Source organism: Balaenoptera borealis (assembly GCF_965194805.1).
Source record: "Balaenoptera borealis genome assembly, chromosome: 2".
Classification (NCBI taxonomy): domain Eukaryota; kingdom Metazoa; phylum Chordata; class Mammalia; order Artiodactyla; family Balaenopteridae; genus Balaenoptera; species Balaenoptera borealis.
Window position 1 is genome coordinate 55,815,826 of NC_138867.1, and position 20,619 is coordinate 55,836,444.

The following is a 20,619-nucleotide window of genomic DNA, read 5'->3' on the forward strand; positions in this document are numbered from 1 at the left end:
TCAGGAAAGTTGCTATTACCCATATGTAAGGTGACCATTTGAGCAACACATTATAATCTGGAGTATAATCTGTTTACTTGAAATCAAGATGGCGACTCTTCTGCTCTCTGGGAGTCCTTTCATATCACTCATTATTAGGAGCTAATTGAAAACAGCCCAAATTCATCGAGGCTTGTTAGCTCCCACTTTTCTAGAAACAATTGTCTTGGGTGTCTAGCTTTGCAATCTCTTAGGGAAAGTGCTGCTTTTAGTTTTAGGAGGGTTAAAAATAAAATGCCTGATAATAATTCATCAGAGTGTTTCTAAATCATGAGTGGTGACAGTGGCCTTAGGATTCTTGTCTAGATTAGTTTATTTTCCCCAGAATAAACATTGAAACCAAATGTAAGTTTTGCAATAGAGGTAACCTTGTGTTCAGGAAATAGCATGGAATTCAAAATCCAAAGACCTGATTTGAGTCACAGCCCACACTCTGCCTAATGGAGCGGTGGAGAGCAAGCCAGTTAACGGTACATTCTCCTCGCATCATTCACTCATTCATTCAGTAGACCAGTATTTGTTGCCCCCCCTACCATGTATCAAGCACTGTCTTGGCACTAGAAATCAGTAAAGAAGAGAGTAAAAGCCCATGCCTCTATAGATCCTACATTTTAGTTGCAGACATAGACAACAGTATCAAAATGATGAAATAAAGATTCATATAATTTTTAGTTAAAAGTGCCTGCAGAGAAATAGACAGGGTTAGGGTGGTGGAATGTGTAGAGATAGAGGGGAGTGAATTGGAGGAGGAGGTTGATAAGATGGTCAGGGAAAGCCTTTCTAAGGTTGTGATGTTCAAGCAGAAACTGAACCCAAGGGTGTTAGCCCCAGGAGGACAAGGATGTGAAGTACGATTGCAAAGGCCCAGGGCTGAGGTGAGAACATCAAGGTCAGTGGTGCTAGAGTGGGTGAGCCAAGTGGGAAGCTGGCAGGAGATGAGGTCCAAGCAGTAACATTGACCTTACCACCGGAGCCATCACAGAGATGAACAGTGTGTAGGACAGCCACAGGGTACCCGACGACTCACTCTACAAATGTTAGGAGAAAGAAAATGTTAGGAAATGGAGCTCTGGTATCCTTGTCATTGTCCATATCCGTGTGTCTTGACCACGCGGTAAGAGTTCTGTGTTTGGACAGAAGAGAATTTGGCCACTGACCTTTTCCTTGGGAGGACTTGACAGCACCAGTCCATTTGGGGCTCAGAAGGGGCCACATTGTGTTTTAAACAAGGTGTTCACTTCCTGCACAGAACCCACCTGGGTTAGCTGCTGGTCAGGACCAACAGCTGGTCCCTTCATGCAGTAGGCATTTGACACGTGAGTGTGCACTTCTGCTATTCATGCTTGGGATGTCATGTACAAGAACAACTATCTGATGACACAAGAAACTGGGAGGGAAATTTTCATAATGCATGGCATAGTATAAGGAAAGTTTTATTTCTAAATGTATGTAATGGTGCATGGGCAACACATCATGTTATCTTTACCATGCCCTTTCCATCTGGGCTCAACTGCAGGTCTTGCATACAACGTCGTCTCTCATCTGCTTAACATTTGGAGAGGTACGATCACTAGAGAATGATGTGGGAAACCAGGCTCAGTCATAATAACCCTTTCCCACAGTCGAGAAGGGAGTAAGACTACTCAGTTTAGCCTTTGACAACATAATGCAGGGTTGTCAGACTGGCCACTCTTCCCAGATCATCACCTCCCTCCTGCTACTCTGCTATTAGTGTTGACCTCGTTGCTCTTTCTGCTGTCATTGCTCCTCTGCCTACCTCTTCCTGCTGTCCCAGCTCACACTATACTTTCCTGGGGCCAATTCTCTGCCCAGAAGTGTGGGAAGATGAGGGAGAGGCGGCTGTGCTCATTTCCCAGGGCTACAGTTGTCTCAGTGTCTTGGGGTGGAAATACCTGCCCGGGTGCCAGCCTCCAGGCACCACGGTCCAAGAACACACTCTTTCATAAGCTTTGGGCTCACAGAGTGCATGTGAAACCTACGCAAGTTCAAATGCACTTGAAATCTTTTCAAATATGCTTTCCCGTTGTTAATCTGCACATTCATCTGCACATCTGGCTTGGAAGATCTCAAGCCACAAGATCAGCTCTTCTTAGGGTGACTGGTTTGCCGCTGTAATAAAGCCAAATGCAAACATGGGAGAAGAGGCAGTGAGAGGCAACTCTCCTTTCCACTGGCTGCCCTCTGGACAGGAGTTCTTCATTATGGGGATCTGTTGAGTTTCCATCACTTAGATAACATTTAAAGTGGTATCTCAATAAAGTGGGAGATGAAATGTTAGTCACCATCCCTCGACACTCCAAGCACACTCTGCCTAGTACGTGTAACTGAACATAAAAGAAAGCCAGCCTCTCCATTAGTCACTTATCTAGGCAAAGCTTTGGTGCTGAGCCAGAAATTAAGAGTGCCAATTCAATCTTCCAGGTCCCAGTGATCTTCCCAGATTGGAAATGGATAACTATCGCACTGTGGACCACTAGGTATTGGTTGCCAATTGGAAAAGTCCTCAGAAAATTTTCTTGAAAAATTGGGTAAGTCATTTGGATATTGCTTTCAGCTCTGTTCTTCATACTGAGAGTTGATGTGTTGGTTTCCCAAGGGCTGGCTCTTGAATCCACTAGATCTTGTTTTAATCACAAACATAATCAGATTTATGTGTACTTTGGGAAATTACACTCCCTGAATCCACAATTGTTTTATACAGGTGAAATCTGATAAAATAATTTGTAAAGGTAGAATTAAAGGTCCAGAGATGGGCAATATTCTAACAAGACCACATGCATCCTGGAGGACAGGAGCAGAAGTGTCCAGATTTCAGGCTACCAATGAGGGCAGCCCCATGTGTTCACTGATTATATAAGTCCTTCCCTCTAGGATTTTTTTTATGTCAACAGCTTGTGGTTACCTTCTTCTCTCACTCTCATTCTGCCACTATGTTATTACTTTCCTGCAATTTCAGTCCCTTGGTCAACGGTGAGACCACCAAGTGTACAAGCTCTGACTTTACAGGTGTAGAGTTTTCCAACCTCAACCCCTTTAGAAAATTCCCCCTGTTCAAGTCATTCCAACAATCAGTTACCAAAAGGCAGCTGACATTAACAGTGGGACTGTAAAGATAACTAAGTTTTGGTCCCACTTTAGTAGGTCTTAGGGTCTGGAAGAAGAGACAGACACTCAGCAGATAATTTTAATGATTTCAATATAACATATTAAATACTGAACTAGAAATCTGCCCCCTGTGCCATGAGAATACAGAGAAGAGTACCCACAGCTCAGCTTGGGGTTCAGGGAAGACTTCCTGTGACAAATTATAACTGAATTGGGCCTGGAAGGATAAGCAACAGTAAGATAAGTGGGAAAGGTGTTCCAGATGGAGGGACAAGTATAAGCAAAGGCAGAAAGTCATAAAATAGCATAGGGTCCGCAGGGAATCATAAACAGTTGATATGATTTAAGCATTAATTATGAGTCAAAAAATAACAAATGATGAAGTTGTAGAGGTTGGTGAGTAGGTGCCAGGCACCAAGGGCCTGTGGGACAGGCAAAAGAACCTGAATTCTATAGATGATGTGTAGTCTTCGAATGTATTTAAATGGGGAATGATGTTGTCAGATTTAAATTTTAGATAGATAATTTTTGAAAGGTTTTGAAGTATGGATGGAAGGGGATAATACTGAACACTGGGAGATAACTTATGAGGCTTTGGGTCCACTATAGAGATGATGAGTGGGTATAGAGAGAGAGGATAAAGTTGAGAGATTCTGGACATGGTGATTGGTTGATTAGGTGTTGGGGAGGTAAGGAAGAAGAAGAAGTTGGGATGAACTCAGGTTTCTACATTGTGATGGTGTGGATAATGGAACTACCGATTGGATTAAGCACTATAGATGTTTGGAGGTGCAATTACCATCTAAGAAGCAGTGGTGCAGAGAGAATCCAAGGTGCCAGAATCATAGATACTGTATCCAGTAGTGATTTGCAGGACTAGTATTAGAGATTTCAAGGGTAGGATTTTTAAGGTGCAGAAGCAGCTCAACCTGGAATTAGGATAAACCTTCTGGAGAGAATAAAGTAAAAATGTCCAAAGAAAATTCCTCTGATTTGGAAATGTCATAAATTTTCTTCCCTTGACGCCTACTCTCCCACCACCAGCCCTTGACATTTTGTAGTTACTGTATCATTAGACATGTGTTTCCTGTAAGTCCAAAGTTCCATTGACAATGCCATGAAAATTTATTCTTAAAGCACCCCTTTCCTATTCCCAATTTTTGTCCATATAGTGTCACGGAAAACTGGTCAGAATGAAATTTCCTTTCCACCTTCCACCTTGTTGTAACTTTCACTTCTTTAAATTTCTCTGTGATTCTATCAGTGACCATATATGTATACATAAAAGCGTACTTCATTTTATTGCACTTCACTTTATGTGCTTCGAAGATATTACATTTTTTTAACAGTTACCTCCTATTTTTTAATTTTTAATTTTTTCATTTTTTAAATTTTAATTTTATTTTTTGGCTGCGTTGGGTCTTCGTTGCTGCATGCAGGCTTTCTCTAATTGCAGTGAGCGGGGGCTACTCTTCATTGCGGTGTGCAGGCTTCTCACTGCGGTGGCTTCTCTTGTGTGGAGCATGGGCTCTAGGTGCGTGGGCTTCAGTAGTTGCAGCACGCGAGCTCAGTAGTTGTGGCTTGTGGGCTCTGGAGCACAGGCTCAGTAGTTGTGGCGCACGGGCTTAGTTGCTACGCGGCATGTGGGATCTTTCCGGACCAGGGCTCGAACCTATGTCCCCTGCGTCCGCAGGCGGATTCTTAACCACTGTGCCACCAGGGAAGTCCAGATATTACTTTTTTTTTTTTACAAACTGAAGGTTTGTGGCAACCCTGCATTGAACAAGTCTATTGCCACAATTTTTCCAACAGCATTTGCTCACTTCGTGTCTCTGTGTCACATTTTGGTAATTCTTGCAATATTTCAAATTTTTTCATTATTATTATATTTGTTATGGTGATCTGTGATCAGTGATCTTTGATGTTACTATTGCAAAAAGATTAAGACTCACTGAAGACTCAGATGATGGTTAGCAATTTTTAGCATTAACATATTTTCTTTTTTGGCTGCGTTGGGTCTTTGTTGCTGCATGCGGGCTTTCTCTAGTTGTGGGGAGCGGGGGCTACTCTTCATTGTGGTGAGCGGGCTTCTCATTGCGGTGGCTTCTCTTGTTGCAGAGCACGGGCTCTAGGTGCTTGGGCTTAAGTAGTTGTGGCGTGCAGGCTCAGTAGTTATGGTGCACTGGCTTAGTTGCTATGTGGCATGTGGGATCTTCCTGGACCAGGGTTCGAACCCATGTCCCCTGCATTGGCAGGCAGATTCTTAACCACTGTGCCACCAGGGAAGTCCCCTAAAGTATTTTTAAATTAAGGTATGTACATTGTTTTTTTAGACATAGTGCTACTGCACACTTAATAGACTGGAGTATAGTGTAAACATAACTTTTATATGCACTGGGAAACCAAAAAATTGTGTGAATAAAGCAATATTCACTTTATTGGGGTGGTCTGGAACTGAACCCACACTATCTCCAAAGTATGCCTGTATATATACATACATATACTTGTATATGTATATATATATGTACGTATATACATACAAATATATGTGTATATATATATTTCACTCAAGAATTAGAAACTTACAAATTTTTGTGACTGTAATAAGAAGCAGTTGTATATGCTTGTTCATGGAGAAGAAAGCTTATTGGCTGTAGCCTTTTGTCTCTTTTGGTTCTCTTCCTTCCTGACCTCAATTTCCCTTTGAAGATTTAAGTAATTCTATTTGAACACAAAAAGCATGTTTGACAAATAAATATTAAAGCTTACTGCCGGAGATATGATAAGGCAGGTGGATGAACTACAATAGTTATACTTAAGTCAAAACTGCCCTTTGGACCAGCACTATCAAATGAAAATAAAATGTGAGCCATATGTGTAATCTTAAATTTTCTAGTAGTTACATTAAACAAGTAAAAAGAAAGAGGTAAAACAACTTTAATAATATCTTTTATTCAACCCAATATATTCAACATATTACCATTTTCACATTTAATCAATACAAAAATACATTAATGACTTTTTTCATAGGAAGTGTTCAGAATCTGGTGTGTATTTTACACTTAGAGCACATCTCATTTCAGATACCAAGTTTTCACCTGAAACCCATGACGTGTACTTAGATTTCATAAACTTAATTTTTAAAAAGTATATACATGTATCCAAGTTGTTCCAATCATACTTAAAATTTCCTTAGTTGCACTCTCTGCACGTTAAGTGCTCGTGGCCACCTGTGGCTTTTGTGTTGGACAGAGCAGCTGTAGACCTTTACCCTTCCTCTCATCCAAATCTCCGAATGCTGTAAATGAACTTGAGGCAACTGAACATTTCTGAAAGATATTTCTGAAAGTTTTCCAAACCACCCAAGCCTTTGAGATCTCATCTGTAAGCTCTAGTTGATGGAGTTTTCAAACTAGCTCAGTCAGGCTTCTGAGGGGCTTTAGAAGAAAGAGTAAAGGTCTTAAGATGGAGAAATAACAGAAAACAAAAGCATTTGATCAAGAAGATATCTGGTACGTGTCCTGCAAAATAAATTTGTGTCCATTTTTAAACATTGATTATAAAATTTTTTATAATATGAAAGTAGTCTTGAAAGTAAGTTTAAAACTTTAGGGTAGGTTTTGTTGTTGTTGTGAGGTTTGTTGGCTGGTTGTTTGGTTGTTTTACCTTCTAATATATGATCTTAAAAAATTCACAAATTTCCATTTGTACTACGAAAAACACTCCAATGTGAACCTAGTGACCCTCAGCAGTTAAAAATATTTATTAGTATGGTGAATCTAGCCTAAGGTTAAAGCTGATCCCCTCTGTACCAACACACACACACACCACACACACACAGGCACATACACACATGCATGCACACACACATATACTAAAGGACATGTGTGGCTTTAGAGCAAAAAACTTCCCTAACAAAGGCCAGCAGACATGTTTGGACCATATTGTATGCTACATCAGAGCTTAGCGGTCAGAGAGATTGTTTCGTTCCATCATATATGTTTAATTTTTGGCAGGGGTGGAGGAGTGAGAGGCAGAGAAGCAAAGAGTCATTCATTCCTTCTTCTCTCCCAGTGAACTCGAGTGGGATGAACCTGGCAAGAGTTGAGCCTGAACATCCCCTTCACTGCGAGCCAATGGACGGGGTCTGGAATGGGTGAGAAGGAAGAGGAGATGAGCAGGCAATTCCAGGATCCTACAGGCACCTCCTGTCCTAGCCCTCTTCCTCCTCCATCTTCTGTGCTCAAAGTTCACTATTAGTGATTATTTAACAGACCTCTTGTCTTAAGAGTCTTAGGACACATTCCAAGAAACCCTGGGCTTTCATGTCTTTCACTTTTTGAAATGTGTCAGGCTAGCTCTCAGAGTCTGATGTCTGCTGTTCTATCAGCCCCTCCTCTAACTCATCATTTTCTAATTTCTTTTTTTTCAAGTTTGAGCTCACGTTGTGTTTAACATTAGCATTTAGTGAAAGACAAACATTTCAGCTTCTTGACTGTGGTTTTCCTGGGTTTGAACACCAGTCAGTTAAACATAGCAATCATTTATGGAACACCTGCTCTGTGCTAGGGGCCTTGCTAAGTACTTTGGTGTCAAACATACTGTATAACTATATAGTATACACTCAGGCAGGGGCAGGGATAAACTAGAAAATGCTAGACTTTCTTCCATGCACAAACAGGGGTGATATGAATACTTAAATGGCCAGGTGTTTCCCAAAAGACAAATCAGTAACAGAGTATACATAACTTATTCTTTGCTCTCAAAAGTTGTAGTAGTGGTCTGATTATTTGCATTCTGATCCTACTGATTACACACCAAGTGGATATTTTATGAGAACAAAGCCAAGAAAGAATGGAAATCACACACACACAAAATCTTGCTAGCTCTTTACTTTGGATCTCTGACTGCTTCAACTTATAGTGACAACTTGGGTCAAGGCTTCATTCATAGACGTTTTACTAAATGAATCCACTAATTTATTTTTATCCCAATAGAAACATGGGCCCTGAGGTTTTTCATATATCTTACTCATAGAGAATATTTTTCCATGAAATACCTAGAAACAACCTAAATAGGGGAAATGGAACCCATTGAAAATGCAACATGAGCACAATTTCAAATCAGATCAGAGACTGTTTGGGGTGGGTAGGTTGGGAGGTGGGGAGGCTGGAGCTGAAGGAAGAAAAGGAGAGAAGAAGAAAGAGGAAGGCCCTCCTGACCAGAGAAAACAGCTCTAGTGAAGGAACAGCCTCTAGGAGGGACACACATCCATTTAACCAGCTTTTGCTCTTGTGATCTCTAGCACTAATTTCTAAATTCTCCTCTCCAAAATAGGCACACCCACTTCTGGTGTGAGACTTCTGTGTGAAGGTTATTTTTACCTTCTTATTTGTACCCTCTGTGAGAAGGTTATTCTACCGTGAGTGACTTATACAACAGCCGTCAGGGCTTTGAAAGGGGCAGAGACCTCTGTGACGATTTAAGTGGCCATCTCTGGACATCAAATCCACAGTTCTTTCCTGACAAGAAAATATTACTGGTCGCTAACAAGGCCATCAGAGTAGGAGTAGAATAAAAGTAAGAAAGAATTGGAGACAGTTTTGGGGGGTGAGTGGGACTGACTTGTAAGATTTAAAGATATGAAGAGGGAGAGAATCTTTGGAGATAGAGAATAGATATGGACTGGATTTCATCAGGACATGATTTGCTACTGAGAGAAACAAACAGCCAGTAAGGAATAAATGATTTACTAGAGAACCATGATGCTGTGAATCACCCCTGAAAGGCAGGATCGATTGCAAAGTAGGAAGCCTAGGTCCTAACGTGGCTCCTTTCCCAGCTGTGTGATTCTGGGAAAATCCCTCAGCCCTCTGAGCTTCAGTATCTTCATCCATAAAATAACAACATGAGCTGAGATAATCTTTTACATTCCTTCACCCCTAGAATTTTTCTCTTCTTCTTACCTTTTATATTCTTAAAACCTTGAGAGGATGAGTTGGGATATTATTCACTAAAATCTAAAATAAAAGGCTTGGATTTTCACCAATGATCATTTATATTGGTAGGGGAGGGCAAAAGGGAGGTGAGTCTATAGTGAATTAGTTTTGCTGATATAATAAACAATGGGGGAAAATAACCCTACCTATCATGGCCTTAAAAAAAAAAATAACAATATTGCCCTATATTCCTATTCCATGTTATCATTTAGAAAATAATTGCAAATCCATTGCTTTGTTTGATATTTATAATAGGAGAAATAAGCAGGAACTTACCAGTCTATTGCCTCATTTGATATTTACAGCAATTAGGAGAAATGGGCAGGAAAATTACTATTTTTACCAGTGACATTAAATTCAGAAAGTTTAAATGGTTTTTTTCAGAGTCACAGAGCTAGTTAACGGGGGTTGCAAATGATGGGGCTGGAACTAGATTTCAGGTCTTCAGAACCCTGAGCTTGGACACTTGCCTGTGCTTTTGACATGGTCTTCCCAGAAGTGTCCAGAAACATAGGGAAGCTGCCTGAGTTGTCACATCCCCAAATGATGTCAGAAGGAGGATGCAGCTTCTCAGATTGGACTATACTTTCCTTTGGTCAACTCACAACTGTCCTTTAGTCAGGAGCCTCCAACATAGGGTGCAAACACCCTGGGAGGGCACAAACGATGCGTTAGGGTACAGGGGGGAAATATTAAGAAAAATTCTATTTATATTTATTTTGCATCACTCCTTTACTTTGTTTTTGAGTGTTTTATGACATGTAATATATTAGCACAAAGTATCAACATAAGTATTATAGTTCATGAATATAATTTATAAATGGGGCCATATTTTTTACTGATTAAATCCTTGATCAAAAATATTTGGAGACTATGCTTTAGAAAACATTTGGAGGAAAAAGCCAAGAGACTAAAAGAATTGATAAAGCTATTTTTATTAGCCCCTCTTTTTCTATCCCTTATGAGGACTGGGGGAAAGTGAGAAGGGCTGTGGAAAGGAGCAGGTTCAATCAGAATCTTGAAGAAAATCCAGAAAAGTAGACTAACAAATGGAACTGCTCTGGCCTAACTGGGGCAGCTGGTCACATGCTTCCCACCACACAGAGGCCCCTTTGTTTCTCTCTCACACACTGCAGCTCTTTGTCAATCATAATCAACAATTCCATTCAGCTGTTCTTGCCGCCACTTTTCTCCTGTCTTTCAAGTCTATTAGGCAATAAATGTAAGGCAGGACTTCACAAGCCTTTCAAAGATAAGGTTAAAAGGAAGAAAAATATGTCCTGATCAATGAACCCATAGGTCCTTTCTAATGGAAAAACAAAAAAAAAGTCTAAACTACCCAGAGAAAATAACTGGGGAATTTTTATATTATTCATACCTTATAAAGTAATTGCCAACTGATTTTTAGTGTTCTCCCCAAATCCTTATACTATACGTGGAAAGTGTATAAAATAGGGAAGGAATATGCTGAGAAGGAGGAAAATTATTGCCTTTCACCCTTGGGCTCCAGGAAGGTTGTGAACCCAGAGTTATTGGATTATTAACACAGAAACTATAAAGGAAGGACATGTAATATTAAAGAAATAAATGAATACTCATTATAATGGCAAGTAGGAGGTCATCTCTTAGGGTCAATATTTGGGACTATTTCAAGGAAGAAGAGATCTGCAGAAGGGGTGTAATATTTCTTTTATATATAAAAATAATAGAGCACAAAAGGAGTCCACCTAAGATTATGGTTACAGTATGCATGTGCCTTTAAACTGCTTTCTTTACTTACAATTGTTGGTAGACATTAAAGGCACTGGATCATTGTTATGGTATTTTATAACCAGCAGAGACCATAGACATCGTCTCATGGGAGCCTAAGGAATCTGGAGGCTTTTGAGGATGAGCTTTCTGTATTTAGAGGGTATGGCACTGACTCTGAGGGGTGGGAGGACAGCACGGTCTTTGGTTTTTTGTCCTCTTTCTGTCACTAAATTTCTTGGGCAGGCTTCTTAATTTCATTTTATAGAGAAAATTTATTATGGAGAAAATTATGAGAAAATTCATTTCTCATCTGTAGCACTTATTTATCTGGCAAACATTATTGTATTCACTCTGTGCCAACACTACTTTAAGTGCTGGAGATACTTAGATTAATGAAATACTACCCCTTAAAAGGTACACAGCCTGATTAAAGAGATAAGAGACACATACAGTTAAATTATCAGTATAAAGCAACCTATGAACTAAGACACAAATAAGTGGTAATTTCAATAAGTACTATTAAACTCTTCAGAGGCAAAGAGGAAGTTCTTTTGTCCTGCAAATAAAGTCATCATAGCTGCTCTCTGCTATCCTCTTCCATTTCCCTTTGTTCTGGCTGCCATCTTTGGCTCCATGGACTGGATCCCACTGGCATGGAAATGAGAACAGTGGAATAAAGGACGCAGCTTAAAAGCACAGAGCTGTGATGTCTGTGCCTCTTTTCCCCATCTTACAGCATTTTTCAGGGTGTTTGTTAGTACGCCCTTTAGAATCACAGGGATGGGTTGGGGGTGGGGACTGAGATGCAGAGAACAATGGTAAACACAAAAAGTGGTAAGATGTGTTGGCAAATTGAACCAAATACTCACTGTCATGAATGATTACTATTTTTGTGTGTGCTGTTTAAATAAAAATAAGGTGGGAATAAAAATAGCTGAGGGAAAACTACTGCCATTTTCTTCCTTAATGAATCAGTTCTCTCATTCAGTGTGGTTTAGAATCAACTATTTAGAATAATTCTCTTCCACGTTCTTCCAGGAGAGAGATTTGAGAAAGCTAATTTTAACAATTGCATGGTGACCATATATTCTAACTAAAATACCACAATACGTGGCCTAATAAAAACCACTTGGTTTTTGTTCTTTGACTCTGTCCATAGGCATTCTTTCAAAAGTATAGAGGTTTATACTGAAAATAACTGAAAAGACCAACACTTTCTGAACTTTACACTATCTGAAAATCTGAGATACATGGGGCTTATTCCTACCACTCCTTGGGTTTTCATTTAATGTAGCCTAAATCAAGTAGAATTCTGAGAATTTGAAAAGCAATGTGAACCAGTCAATTTATTATTATTATTATGTTATGTTGTTTGGCTCTGATTGTATACATTTATAAAATTTTCATTATTACCCATCCCACTTTTTCTCTTTGGTGAATTAGATTCCATCTCTATTCTTTTTAATGTTTATCTTCAAATTTTTAGCACACAAACAACTGTAAAATGTTGTCAAAGCCTAAATTTATTATACATCTTTACCTTTCTCCCAAATCAAGCAAGAAATTTATCTCCTATACAACTTCTATTTACTACCTTTTATTTTCTGTGTTTTTATTATTATTAGTTAGCAAAATCTTTTCAACAGTCAACAGTTAAATATACTAATTCTTCCATGTAGCTCTGTAACAAATTGCTCCAAAACTTAGTGGCATAAAAAAAAGAAAATCATTATTATGGTCATGAATTTGAGCAGGGCAAATTAAGGATGGCTTGTCATTTTTTCACACCATGTAAGGCCTTTATTGGAATCTGGCTGTTGGCTGGGGGCCTCAGTCTCTCTGCTTGTGTTCCTTTCCAGGTGGTCTCTTTGTGTAGGCTAGTTTGGGCTTCCTCAGAGTATGATGGGTAGGTTCCCAGGGCAAGTGTCCCAAGAAAGAGATGGCCAAGTAGAAGCCATATCACCTACCCTTGAAAGTCACACAGTGCCTCCCTCACTGCATCCTACTCATTATAAGGCAGCCACAAACCTACCTCAGGTTCAAGGGCAGGGAAAATAGACTCAATCTCTTGATGGGGGTGTGGCAGGGATCTATAATAGGAAGGACTGAAAATGTTGCTGTGACCATTCTTGGAAAATGCAACCTGTCACATTAACATATTTTACCAATTTCCACAGTCACCCCCGTTCTTTTCATCTCATGTCGTTCCTCTGGGTTTGCTTTTCTTTGTGAAGTACATCAACTAGTGGTTTATTAGCAATAGTTATGAATATTTTAGATTTTATACCTTACTCTTTAATAATAGATTAGCTGATTATGGAATTTATATTGGCAGTTATTTTTTATCAGCACTTTGAAAATATTATCCCATTGCTTTTTCTTTTTCTTTTTCATACATTTATTGTGGTAAAATATACTTAATAAAATGTACTCTCTTAATCATTTTTAAGTGTACAGTTTAGAGGATTAAGTGCATTAATATTTTTATATAACCATCACCACCATCCATCTCCAGAACTCTTCTCATGTTATAAATCTGAAACACTGTACCCATTAAATAAAAACTTCCCATTTCTCTCCCTCTTCCCCCAGCCCTGGGCAACCACTGTTCTACTTTCTGTCTCTATGATTTTGACTCCTCTAAGTACCTCATATAAGTGGAATCATACAGTATTTTTCTTTTTTGTAACTGGCTTATTTCACTCAGTATAATGTTCTCAAGATTCATCCATTTTGTTACATAATATTGAACAGAGTTCCCATTTTTAATCAACTATATTCCAATATAAAATAAAAAGTTAAAAAAAATAAAAACAAAAACAAACATAAAGATTGATCCATTTTGTAACATGTTTCAAAATTTCCTTCCTTTTTAAACGAAATTGGGTCATTTGCAGAGACGTGGTGGACCTAGAGACTGTCATAGAAAGTGAAATAAGTCAGAAAGAGAAAAACAAATATCTAATATTAACGCATATATGTGGACTCTAGAAAAATGGTATAGCTGATCTTATTTGCAAAGCCGAAATAGAGACACAGACATAGACAACAAACACATGGATACCAAGGGGGAAAGGGGAGGGGGTGGGATGAATTGGGAGATTGGGATTGACATATATACACTATTGGTACTATGTATAAAATAGATAACTAATGAGAACATACTGTATAGCACAGGGAACTCTACTCAGTGCTCTGTGGTGACCTAAATGGGAAGGAAATCCAAAAAGAGGGGATATAGGTATATGTATAGCTGATTCACTTTGCTGTACAGCAGAAACTAACACAACATTGTAAAGCAAATATACTCCAATAAAAATTAATTTTAAAAAATTAATTTAAAAAATTTTCTTCCTTTTTAAGACTTAATAATACTCCACTGTGTGTATACACCACATTTTATTTATCCATCAGTGGACACTTGGGTTGCTTCCATGTTTTAGATATTGTAAATAATGCTGCTATGAACATGCATGTACAGCTATCTCTTTAGGCCTTGCTTTCAATTCCTTGAATATATACTCAGAAGTGGAATTGCTAGATCATATGGTAATTTTATTTTTAGTTTTTCAGGAACTGCCATACTGCTTTTTTCTGTCCATTTTATGTTCCTACCAAGAGCAGGAAGGCTTCCCCTGGAAGTTGCAAGCCTTCAACAGGCTCCAGAGCTCCAAAATAGTTGAATAGACAGATTCTGCCAGTGTAAATATTGTCTAGGTGGGGAGACAGATTTATGGTGTGTCCTAATCTGCAGTCTTCCCAGAAATCTCCTATCCCATTGCTTTTTGACATCTATTGCTGTTGATATAAGTCCACTTTCCTTCTAATTGTCATCTATCTTCTATATCTATTAGCTTATACTTTGTTTTATTTTTATACTTGATATATAAAATATCAATTCAATTTCTAGGTCTAGACTGATTGATAGATTGATTTTGCTCAGTACTGTATGTGCACTTTAAATCTGAAAAATCAAGTATGTTATTAATTCTAGACAATATTTTTTGCCATTCTTCCTTTGAATATTGCCTCTCTCTCATTTCCCCTATTTTCTTTTCCTGGGGATCCTGTTGGATACATTATATCCTTCATGTCTCTCAACTGCTCTTTTATATTTTCAAATCACTTTTCTCTCTGTACTGTGTCCTGGATCAGTTCCTTAAAACTGTCTTTTAATTTACCAATTCTCTGTTTAACTGTTTTTGTTTAGTATTTTAGGGAGAAAGTGTTCTTCCTTTTTTATCACTTTGAGCATCCTTAATACACTACTTTTAAACTAATGTTCAGATTGTTGTATTGTTCTTATCTTTAGGTAAACTCCCCTCCTGATTGCTGATTTTGTTGGCATTTACATCCCTCTTATGTGTGTGATTTCTAGTTTAAGGTTAATCTTGGGTAGCAGTATCGTTTTTCTTCTTCTTCTCTTTTGGAAATCAGCTAGTGCTATCTACTAGTTTTGTGGTTGGGTCTGCCCTTTTCCTCAGGACCCAGAATCCAGATTTAGGCCTTCTATTGGATATTCAGGGCATCCATGATGGAAAATATTGAAAATATTACACACCCAGTCCAAGCTAGTAAACAGTTTGGCTCAACTCCTGGCACTGAAGCTGTATTTCTCTTTCCTGTATCCCAATCACATAGCTTTATAGAAGCCATAGCCCAAGATGGTAGCAAATAGTGTTATTTTAGCCTCTTTTACGGTGAGGTTAACCCAGCCTCTGAGTTCAAGAAGTAAGCCAACCTCCAGTCTTACATCAGGCAATTTTAGTTCCCATTATCCCACAAGCATCAACATCCTTAGTATCCTCTGCCAGTTTCCAGACCTAGAACCTGAAGGTTCCCCAGCCTAACGTCTCTCAACTTCAGTCCACCTTTTCACTCTATAATTTATATTCCTCTTCTGGTCCATGAAAATTTCTAATTTTTTAAATCATATCTATTTTTACAATTTTTTCTCTTTTTAAAATCTATTACTGTTATATGTCTGGTGCATTTGGAGTGTCTAAAATTATGAATTTACAATGCTATCCTGACTAGAAATATAAATTTATCTTTAATTCTTTGTCTTAATTCATTAAGTAACACCAAAGATAACACAAGTTAATATTAAAGCAGAGAGAAAAGATAAATGTTATGCAAGCATCATAAAGCCTAACATCAAAGTAATTTTTATTCTATCTCTACTCTCTCATAATAACTGAAGTAGAAAAGAACTGCATAGCATTCTTTATATTAATTATAGAATTATATAATTAGTGTGTCATACTAAATGCCCAGGAGAGCCCAGTGACGTAATGAGAGTCCACGTCTAACTGGTTCTTCCTCAGGGAAACATTCACTTTGGTACTAAGTACTTTCTTATATTGCAAATGCTTTTAATCCTTATACCGTGTTTAGGGATTTTCTATTTATAAGCTCTTCCTGTTACAAATTATATAAAAAAAAGTAGGGAAAATGGCATGATTGAGTAAATTCTTTATGTACTGGTAGACTTAGTTTTCTTAATGTGAGGTACTGAATATTCAGATTTCTTCTCTGTTTTTTCTAAACTCAATGGAAAACTAGTACTATATATATTTTGCTTAATATGAAAATGAGGTTCTGTTTTTTCTATATTTTAAGCAATTTATGAATGGGATTTAAAAAAATAAAATAGTAAAAAAGCTTATAGATTGAAAAGTAGGCCTCATTCCCATCCTAGATAGCTAGTCCTCTCTTTGGAAGCCACCTTTTTTCCCCCACATAAATAAGTATATGGCACCCATATTTCTATACCTTGCTTTTCCACTTAATATATTTTGAGATTTGCTTTTAATATCAACATATGTAGGTTGACCTTCTTTTTAGTAGATACAGAGTATTCTGTTTTAAGGGTGTGCTGTAATTTACCTTATCTGTCCCTTATTTATAGGAATTAGGTTATTTCTAGACTTTTGCTACTACAAACCATTATGCAATGAATATCCTTGTGGGTACAATTTTGCTCACAAATGCAAATTTATTGAGAAATGCTGAGCCAAACTGCCTTCTATTGTGGTTATATTGAAATAAGTCTTTAAAAACAAGTGCACCATTCTCTTAAACTGAAAACACTTAAAATTGAGCAGTGTTGCTTAAATCTACAAACAATCTATACCCATTTTCTTCAAATTTGTAGCCAACCATATTTTTGCATGTGGGCAATTTATAGTTGATACTTAAACATTTTTACAAACAATTTATTTTATTTTAAAAAACAAACTATTGTCCAAACGTACACTTTTGATCACACATTTTAAGGAAATGGTCAGAAATTAATCCTAATCAGTTACGATTAATCCTCTGAATATATTTGCCCCATAATTTTGTGCTTAGCCAATCCCTGGCCTCATCCATTTTTATGTTTATATATTTTAGAACATCCACTATTATTTTGCAGACTAGGAGAGTTACTTGACAAATGTTTTCTCATTTTGAGAAGGCTCAGAATGGCTGTATCACCAGCAACCCTCTTTGTGAGGGTGAGGTGGAGGGATTCCCTCCCCATACAATCCCTGTCATCTTGGCCTCCGCTGTTTTCACGGAGGATGAGCACCAACCTCAAGCCTAGGTGAGGTGAGCCAGTGGCCTGTGAAGCCTTCTGAATCAGCACCCCCACCAACAGCAGTGTCCTAATCAGGTACTCACTCAGGAAGGGAATCATCAGGAGTGGCAGGATCTCTCGAAACAAAGTGCGTGGATAAGTCTCTAGGCGCTGGAGGAGCGAGCAACAGACACCTTCTCCTAAGGGACAGTCCAGGTCATGGGGCTGCTAGGGCCATGACATCTTCTGGGCGGCTCCTAGGCTGTGTCCTATTCTCCCCTGATGCCCTCAATAAGTAAAGTAACTTAAGCACAACTTATGTTCCTTGCAACCTGAAAGGAACTGACTCAACAGCCTTAGCAAATAGTAAAAGAGGAACACATTTAGTCAGTCAACAAATGGCACTTGAGTCCCAGGGATGTGCAAAGTATTAGGGACACATCAGTGACCAAAGATAGTCATGGAACTTACAGTCTCTTGAAAAAGGGCAGAAAAAAGTGAGTAAGAAAGATAATAGATAATGCTAAGGGCTAGTTAGGTGGAGAAGCATTTGCAATCTGGGATATGCTTCACAGGGATAATCCTTAAGACCTCTTGATGAATACTGTATGCTAACACATATATATGGAAACTAAAAAAACAGTACTGATGAACCTAGGGGCAGGACAAGAATAAAGATGCAGACGTAGAGAACAGACTTGAGGACACAGTGGAGGAAGGGTAAGCTGGGACGAAGTGAGAGAGTGGCATGGACATACATACACTACCAAATGTGAAATGCATGGCTAGTGGGAAGCTGCTGCATAGCACAGGGAGATTAACTCGATGCTTTGTGATGACCTAGAGGGGTGGGATAGCTAGGGTGGGAGGGAGGCTCAAGAGAGAGGGGATATGGGGATATATGTATACATATAGCTGATTCACTGTGTTGTACAGCAGAAACTAACACAATATTGTTATACTCCAATAAAGATGTGGAAAAAAAAAAAAACCTCTTAATGAATTAACTGAGAGTGGATGAGCATGAATGAAAAGAACAAGGGAAAATACACATTAAACTCTAAATATTCCTGGGTACTTTAAACCTAAGAACATCCCTTTTCTTTTCATTGAATCACTAAGTCCTGTTGAGAAACAGGTAGCAAAAGCATTGAGCCCACTGTTTAGCAGTACTCTCCTAGTCTTGGCTTTCTAAATCACCAAGGAAAGATTTGATTATGTTGAGTGTGTTTTAGTTTAGGAAACACTTTATCATATGCCAGGTATCTGGAAATTTCTGTTGCATGTACCTTGTATTCCATTGATTCTAATATGGTAGAAATGAGAGTGATGAAGACAGAGAATTGGTTCCTGAAGGTCTAGGAGAAATCTAGGGCATTTCTATCACTCAGATGATACCAGTTCCTGTAACGGCCTCTACTTCCCCACATTGTACTGTACTGGCTTAATTGTGCATGGCTTCTTCTCCCATGTCCTGTGAGAACTACATGAAGACAAGGCCCAAGTACCCTGTTCACTACTTTTGTGTTTTTGGTGGTGTTGAATGGGTGAGTGAAAGAATGAATGAATGACTGAGTCAATCAATCCTGAGGATCTGGCCCTTGGTTGGCTCTTTCCTTGAAACACACAGTTTCTCTAACTTCAACCTGTCCTCTCGGTTAGTCTCAGATTGGCTTTTGGCCCCAAATAATTTTTCAGGTTGTTGGTTCTACATCTGGGTTTCTGCATATTTCATCCCTAATCTGAGCATCCTCTTTATTTCATTACTCTACTTTTTTTCTGCCTACATTGGGCATCCATATAAGATGAACATCCGCATAGGATGTTTGTGAAAATCCTATTAAGACAGAAGAAGGTTTGCTCTCAGAAACTTTTCAGAGTGGACACTCTAGGTTCTATCATCATTAATGTTTGGGGATGGGGGACTGTACCACACCACTTGTGATGCTGTACAAGACTTTACAACGTCTCCTTTCAGCTTCAGAGTGGATCTAAAACCATTACATTCTATCTATTTGGAGACCTAGATATCATATTTTACAATGCTTCCTGCAGAGCAGTTCAGAGAAGAGTACAATGTATCACTTAAGTACAAAATATTGACTATTTCTATAACGAAAAAGTACAGAGAGTTCCATTTATGTTTATCCTTTCATTGCAAATTGCTGCAACCTGGTCAAAAAATTTTCTCTGTGGCAGCAGGATATCTGCCAGTAAATGAGTCTGTTGAAAGGGCCACACCAAATCCAGCATCATGGGCCAACCCTGACCACAGCTGAGTGGTGTGAAGAGGGCTGACAGCCGCGTGGTCAACACCCAGGCCAGAGAGGAAAGCAGCGTGAGGTGTTAACGGAAAAATCCAACTTCCCCCTCTTCCAAAGATGATGAGCAAAACCAAAATGGAGCACTCCCTGGTGAGTTTTAAAAGAAACTTTCATTTTTCAGAATGAAAGCATTTACTAAGCTTTTGCATCTTTATGTCTTTTTCCATATTTCTTTCTGTGGGATAAATGTCTTTTTAAAAGCTCATGCTTGCTTAGTAATAATTATGTGTTTCTATTGTTTTATGTGAGAGGTTTAGTTAATTACTATATTAGTTTCCTAGGGCTGCCATAGCAATGTACCATGCACTGAGTGGCTTAAATAACAGAAATTTGTTCTGGAGTCTAGAAGTCCAAGAACAAGGTATTGGCAGGGTTGACTCCTTCTAAGGGCTGTGAGAGAGAATCTCTCCCATGCTCCTGCTCGGCTTCTGTGATTTGCTGACGATCTTTGGCATTGATTGGCTTATAGAAACATCACCCTGAACTTTGCCTTCAGCTTCACGTGGTATTTTCCCCTATGGGCTTGTCTCTGTGTACAAATCTCCCCTATTGATAAGACACCAGTTACATTGGATTAGGGCCCACCCTAATGATCTCATCTGAACTAATTACATCTGCAGTGATCCTATTTCCAAATAAGGTCACATTTAGAGGTACTGGGTGTTACCCAGTAACATAATTCTTATGTTACTGGTCAACATCAGAACTTGGGGGAGATACAATTCAAACCATAACAGTCACCAAATTCTGCACAGCAGCATTCTGAAGGGCAGGGTCTGTGTCTTATGACCCCTGGGTTCAGGCATAACGACTTAAA

At 38.7% G+C, this 20,619-nt stretch overlaps 1 long non-coding RNA gene across 1 annotated transcript in view; it reads left to right on the top strand.

Annotated features, from left to right (window-relative positions):
• The window catches only part of LOC309619425, a 147,127-nt gene extending 142,620 nt beyond the window's left edge, over positions 1 to 4,507 (top strand). Inside the window, exon 3 of the long non-coding RNA XR_014238940.1 lies at positions 2,482 to 4,507. This is a non-coding gene — a long non-coding RNA (uncharacterized lncRNA). The remainder of the gene's footprint in view (positions 1 to 2,481) is intronic.
• Positions 4,508 to 20,619: the final 16,112 nt, after the last annotated feature.